This window comes from Lampetra planeri, unplaced genomic scaffold (genome assembly GCF_965212315.1).
Source record: "Lampetra planeri unplaced genomic scaffold, kcLamPlan1.2.h2 scaffold_733, whole genome shotgun sequence".
Classification (NCBI taxonomy): domain Eukaryota; kingdom Metazoa; phylum Chordata; class Hyperoartia; order Petromyzontiformes; family Petromyzontidae; genus Lampetra; species Lampetra planeri.
Genome location: NW_027615555.1, coordinates 1 through 7,791, shown reverse-complemented (window position 1 = coordinate 7,791; position 7,791 = coordinate 1).

Genomic DNA, 7,791 nt, shown 5'->3' with positions numbered 1-7,791 from the left:
GATGACGTAGTAAGGCGAGGGCTAAGAAGTGTTTCCTCTGTGAGCCAGCATTTCCAGCTCACAGGTTTTAATGATTAGGTCTGTAAGCATTTTTAATCCGTGAAATGATACATATGTTCATTGCCCTGATCAGTTTGCAATTCTTATCTCATTACATTGGCCTGGAGAAAGACATCTGCACTTTACAGTCTCATTATGGAAGAGCTGGCATTTATCTCCTCCTCAGACTGATTACATTTACGTGATCTGCTCCTACCGTCTCCTCCGGTCAGCATCCCAGAGATGCAGGGACCAGATGTGTTTACAGACAGTTCCTGTTGGTCTGTGTGAGCCTTGTAACTAGAGTAAATTGAGAACACAGGCACAGAGCTGCTGTTATGACGCCTGGCTTCGAAAGACACTGAAAGAAGCAATCTGGCTGTGACCCGATGTTGGAGCAGAACATCTGGGGAGTAACATGCCAGCCGTCACCCCCATGGACACCTCCAAACACACAGTAATAAAGTCAATACAGCTCACACAGCAGCACATACGTTCAGATATGATGATACTTCCATTCCTCAATCCCAGCTTTATGAGTATTGTTGGTCGTTTGTACCACACACAGAATAGTCCCAATTTTCTCTTAAGGTTCTTAAACCTCAACATCTGTCCCAGCTTGCTGGGTTAAAACGTCAACTCGCCAGTTTGCTTGAAGATGTTTCACCACTCAATCGAGAAGCTGCATCAGTTTTAAACTGACTAGTTTAGAAGGGAGTCCTAATTCGTGTCGCAATAGTTCGACAGCTCGGACATCAGTTTGGTTTGAAATGTGGGTACCGAGACACTGTGGCGATGCAAAATGTTACTTGAAAACATCACATTTGAACGAAGATTTCTTTCCACTGAACATTTTAAGAGCTTTCTTCAGACTTCAGTGTGACTTCAGACCCTTGTGTCTGTTAAAATGGTGACTCGATTAACAGTGAAGAATCAGAAAACAGGTAAACAGGCCAAATCTGATCATCCCTGGTTTATGCTGAAATGATCTGTGCGTCTGTATTCACGCCATCTTCTCAAACCTTCATGGGTGGTTTCTTTGAGATCAGATGACTGCTTTGACTATTTCCATATTATTTTCCCACCAAAGCCAAGGTGCCTTTTACTGTTTAAAGAAGAATGCATTCACTCCGTTGAAAGTGCTGCCATACTCCAAAAAACTCCAAAAAATAGCCATGAAACCAGCTGCAAACTTCCCTCTCATTGTTTGGTCCCAAAATGACAAAACCTCCCCCTCCCTCTCTCTTTGAACAGTGATTTTTCACCTTGAACGCTGCTTGCATGTCCTTCCTTTGCTGAAAGATAGCCAGGGGGAGCAGTTCAGCTTGACGTTATGCTTCCCTGCGCAGGACTTATACCTCAGACCAAGCTAAATGGATTTCCATTAGAGGGGCTATGACTTATTCTTGATGCCTACACCGTACCGTGTGAGCGCTGTAGCAGAAAGGTTCCTCCAGACAGAACACAAAGGACAGCAAAACCAAACACTCTTGTATGAGATATTGTCCGGAGAGTGCTGTGAACACGATCATTTCGGTCTTTGCCACTGGTATTGCGGTGGGGAGAGTGAAATATAAATTGTGTCCGTCAAAGAAGGACGGAGACCACTGAGGATTTGCCGATCGCTAACGACACAAATGAAGCAGTAAAGTACATGAGGACGGGGTGAAGGGAAGTTTGTTTGGTACAAATGCATCTTCTTGCTGCTCATAGCTTCTGTTTGTGTGGATGACCTGAGGGCAGTGAACATATGTGAAGTTCCTCCACTCGTATGTACTGTGTATACCTCCCCAGCACCATGTCTGGACGCCGGCTAGACCTGCATTGGAGGATCAATAGGAAAAGCAATGATCTCAGTGAAATGGACCATCCATCTTACTGTAATTCCCTTATTTAGCTCTGACTGCAGGGAAGAGATGGAGCTGAATTATTGTCGAGGCATCGATCGTTAAAAGTTCCGTGGGATCTTTATGGAAATAATGTGGTAAAGATAATTAGGAACAAGAGCCTCTTGGGGTGTCTTTGGTATTAGTTTATCTTAAGGCCATCAGAAAACACTGCCCCGGTTCTACAGGCAACAAATTGGACTCAATAGAATAAGTAAGAGACAAAAGAATGTTTCACACAGCACAGCAATAAAACAGAGTAATACCTCCTTATAGACAGAAATCAATCCTCTGCAGACTGCAAATCAGGTTTAGTATTTTGCATTCTATTAAATGAAACCAAAATAAGTTGTTTGCTCCCCAGATATTCCATTCAACAACCACACTTTAATGGCATTATTATTTAATGTTATTTTACTTTCGGGTGCAACTGGGCAGAAGACATTACCTGAAAATATCCTACAACAAAAAATCAGATAAAACCCATCAAGGGTTGGGGTTCATTGAATTTGTCTGAAACAACATTTTTGAAGTGAATATTGTCACAGGCAAAAGGCACAATAAAATGTATTATGTTTACTGCTTTGGTGTGTTAGCATAAACTGACAAGAATGGTTGGACTGGAATGGACGTTATAGTTTGGAAGTTTTGGGGTCACAGATGGGCCACGTCCTTTGAACATATACTGCATATGAGAGAGATGCCAGCATTAGGAGTTTTACAAAACTATGTTTTTGTTGTTGTTGTTGTTGTTGGTTAACATAGTTATGTGGATGGATTTGCATCGTGTTGCCACAGGTCCACATTCATATACTCTTGAAACATACATGGGAAAATACTTGATCTTACTGTTGGCTTCACACTGGAATGGAGTGATTTCACAGCAAATTCTCATCCATACTAGTATGCCATTGCCATTAAGGCTAAATATGACTTTTCAAGAGCTGAATGGGCCGTGTGTTTTCCCTCTGCTGCTTTGAATGACTTCTCTTGACATTTGGAGGAAAAGGCGCTGGAATGTGGGTTGGTGACGTTCAAAGAAGTACCAAGGGATGGAAGAGGGTCTGAAAGAGGGATGACCTCCTGGTACCTAACTAAAGCCCCCCACAGACACCTTTGTCTTCATCTCCGTTCCCATTCCGGGAAGCAGCAGGGGGATGTCTGAGATGGAAGCGCTCTGGTGACAGACGCTCACTAACCTGATGAATGACACTTCTCAGGAAAAGACAAAGGACTCTTCATTACCAGCGGCTGATTGCATTAATGAAATGGGCTTTTTGCCATCAAGTAAAATCGGACTTGCTACAAGGTGCAATGAATCTTCAGGACCAATGCTACTGTTAATTATGACCCCAGGAGGGTTTATCACTACCAAATAGCAAACTTTTACAGAACAAACTGACCTAAAAGTCAACGTGACATTTCACAGTGGCTTTAGTGTCTAGTGTTTAGTGACATGTTGAAAAGAATTCATTTCCACCTGACACAGCTGAAATTCCCATCAAGAACGGATTCATGTGTGTGAGAGCTGAAGGTAAGTGTCTCCATAGCCATAGGAGAGATAAGGCGGTACGGAACCAGCGATGATAAGCATCTTATCTGCCTGTTGTCTGCCTCTTGAACTCTGAGTACCCCTGTTGTATAAGAGATTAAGACAACGAGTGCTACCTGCAGATGAATTGGTCCAAAGTGTTCATGTGCACTTTCTGTAGTATTTAGTCATTTTGTGTAGGTCGGTGTCACCTCTAATCATGCAGAGATTCATGAGCAGTACCTCTGTGACATCAGAGCAATGAAATCAAATTTAAAAAACTCCATCCTGACAGTTCAGCAGTTAACTCTCTCCTGAGTCGTGACTTCTGAACACTTCTGAAAGTCACTGCAGAGCAATGTCCAATCACAATAACAATATTTTGTCTGTTGTCCGCAGTTCTAATTTTTCACAGGGTGATAACGCCAGCGACAGAATCATGCTTCACGTTATCTTTTCTGCCGCCAATTACTTGTACAAGGTGAATCTCCAGGTGTTTTTCACTTGTGTGTGTGTGTGTGTGTGTGTGTGTGTGTGTATGCTGGCTTTACATTCCTCATCCAGCAACTCATTTTCAAATACATATGAATTATAGCAGCTAAATGGATGTCCTTCAGAGACGGCTGGCTATGTAGAAGGGTCAGGCCAATTTCACAGCGTCATCAATCTTTTCACAAAGCGGGTCTTCTTTCACCGGTGAACAGTCGATAGACCACAGTTACTCCAATGAGAGCAATTCCATTAAGACGGCCCTTCACTCTGTAGGCCTCAAAAAGAAGGTTTATCAGAGGCAGGAGGGAGGGTGGAAGTCGTTTATCCCAACTGTGGTTTGTTGCTGACTTTGTCCTCCTCTCCTTTCACCAGTCCTAGAAGCGTGGCTCCTCCTCCCACGCTGCATTGATGTTTCGGATGTACATGGTATCAGCATGTGTCTTATAACATACTTAACACCAACGGTATCGCTGCCGATACATTCACGTTAACATACCTTCAAGTACCGGAACTGTGTGAATAACTTGTGCTCAGAAAACGTCCAAGGGTTCTTGAAAGCTGAGACGTTTCATGGACTAGGAGAAGGAGAAAACATTGATTGGTTCCTGTAAGTTGAGAGCAGGACATGTTGCTGTCATTCTCTCTGTTGCCGGAAACGAGGAGGTCGTTACCGTAATGGCAGCAACGCGGCTGTGAAGTACTACTTCTAGGCTTTCACAAACCGTTTGACATGTTCTGAGTATAATCACCTAATTATGGTTTTCCCATTGGCAGGAAGTTGTATAGAAGTAACAATGCTTGCATGAGCTGTCCTAGTTACAGAAAACAGTACAGAACAAATCACACATTTCTTTGAACCACAGATGTGTTCAGGCCATGTCAGAGTGTTAGACAGGAACTGAGATGCATAGAGATTGTTTGTTTTTATGTGTCCTTTTTACAGACTAACATGCACGCTTACATCTGCATGGATGACTGGCAGCCTTGATCAGACCCATCGAGAGCCGCGGAGCGGCAGTCATGCACATGAGTAATAACGCACAGGCTCTGTCACGTCCTTGAATCAATTCTCAGGTCTCAACACGACACTTTTCAAATCACTTTGCAGCTCTAACATACCTCTTAGCCTATAAAGCTACAATGTCAAAAGAACATTTCATTGGCAAAATGGTGTATGAGAGGATTAATGGAGAAAATAGTTCTTGCTCCATTATACCTCTAATATTATTGGAGGTACAAAGAGAAGAATTTATGATTCTTATTTTTAGCTTGGTGAAGGGTTGTAGCATGCAGCAAATATTTGTGTAAATACATGTAACATGTAAATTACTACTCTTATGATAATGATAATGATAATGCGATTTTTAAATACTTTACTATACTTCCTGACTGCCCGTCTTCATCAATATTATTTATTTAGTGACAGGAGTCACATGGATTATGAGCAGATTAGTTTGTAGAAGTTTAATGGGCAGTTTCCTTTAAAGGGTAGTTTATTTACTGAATGGTGGGATGTGGTACGCTGGCCTGAAGCAGGAACCAGCAGGAACCAGCAGGAACCAGCAGGAACCAGCAGGAACCAGCAGGAACCAGCAGGAACCAGCAGGAACCAGCAGGAACCAGCAGACCGTCTGTGAGGTAATCGGCTGCATTCATATTTAAATAACATTAACTACCCTAAACTTTCAGTCGACACTCTGAATCTTGGTCCCTGCATCACCCACTGCTGGAGGACAGCCACTGCAGACGGATACGTGCTTTCACCTCCGCGTTCAAAACACCAGGAAGAGTCGTTAGATTTGTCTCCAACCTCTAGGGGTCTGAATACGCACTAAATATAGTGACAACGTCACTAAGTTGGCACAGTTTCGCTTTCAGTGAGTGATTCGTGTTAATCGACTCGTTCAAATGGAATGAACCAACGGATCAGATTCACCCACAGCACTTCACTGCTGCACTCTGAACCGCTGAACAGTGAAATGAGCGTATCTTTTCAATAACTGATTCACTGCAGTTTGTTCACCCAAAGGTTTGTTCTTTTTTGAACACATTATTCACAGGACAACAGGACAACATGAGTGCTGGTACTTCCTTAAAGCACTGGGCTTGTTGGAGAAACTGCGTATATTTGGACAAAGAAGAGGAACGAGCAACACATCAGTACATGGATATTCATTCAGTCATTTTCTGATGATCTGATGTGACCGACAAACTTGAAATTTCAAAGGTTATGGTCATTTTATGTATTTCCGAAAGATCAGCGAGGACGGACATTTTGACAACAGATCGACAGACAACAGATCTCTGCGCACAGGTCACTACATTCAGGATATTCTAAATATCATGAGGAGTTAGGGACCATCCATCAAACAGCTGGGTGGAACTCGGGCTCATCCATCTGAGCCGGGCGCACGCTGCTAAAGCAGGTGGTGGGGTGGAGGTGGACCGACTGATCAGTTTAGAGTGATTAATGTTCTTTAAATATGAATGCAACCGATTACCTCACAGACGGTCTGCTGGTTCCTGCTGGTTCCTGCTGGTTCCTGCTTCAGGCCAATGTACCATATTGCACCATTCAGTGAATAAACTGCCCTTTAAAGGAAACTGCCCATTAAACTTATACTAAGAAAAATCTGCTCATAATTCATGTTCTTGTAACCCTCCTTTGACTCCTGTCACTGCTGGGGAGAACACACAACCTTATGTCATGACTACACAGTTGGGGTTATGTAGTCCACTTTAATACAGACTGTTTAGGAGCTATTGGTCCGGTCACATCTGGACTAACCGAGCCAAGCATTTACTCATCTCATCTCCACTGTAACCAACATTACTTGTCGGACTTCCCGAATCAGGTCATAAAATCCTAAGACCCATTAAGTAGCTAATGCATACTAAAGATATCATTTACACAATTGAATCCTTCTTTTGGCTGAATGCACTTTAGCTCATTAATACAAGAGCTGCGCTCCCTCGAAGGTTTTCCCTCTTGCAGACTTTGATGACTGAGAGATGAGTTTTGGGTGTCCTCCTCCTATCGCAGCATTCTCTCCATTTGTCGCCGAGAAGAAAGACAAGAAGGAGATCCGCTCTAATTATCCGCCACTCCCAGCAAGTTATGTTAATGGTCGCTTCCGGCTTAAGTAGGCTATCTATATGCAAAGTCTCCTCTGATGAATTTCTTCATTATTTATTGTTAATGTACGACTGTATGGCCATGATGAGGTGAGAGTGGTGTTGGTTCTTCACCGTATTACTGTGTGTTAATGTGACACAGAGAGAGGTTTTAAAGAAACGAGTGGATAGATGAAAAATGAATGACAAATGAATTCATTTGGGGATTCTACAACATTCATTCATCCATTCATACATTTTCTGCCACTTATTCCGGTTACGGGTCACGGGTGTGCTGGAGCCGATCCCAGCTGTCAACGGGCGAAAGGCGGGGTACACCCTGGACGAGTCGCCCGCTCATCGCAGGGCCGTTCTCCATAGCTATGTCTCCATATCTATTTTTGGAATAATATCTGGGGTGGGTGGGGGGCTGGGGTGGGGGTCCAGTTCAGCCATCATTTTCTTCCTTGATTTGATTAATAGGGAGCTATTAATTGGAGACACCTCTATTTTATCAGGATATCTGGACTCATCATTTACTGTTTCCCCAGATCGACTTTGAACCATTTGATTTCCATTACAGCTGAGCTCTCAAACAGTAACACTATTGACTAGGGTGTGGGTTGTTGTTTCCGTGTACTCCGGCTTCCTCCCACCTCCAAAAGCATTCCGAGGTGAACCGGTCACTCTAAATTGTCCATAGATGTGAATGTGAGTGTGAATGGTTGT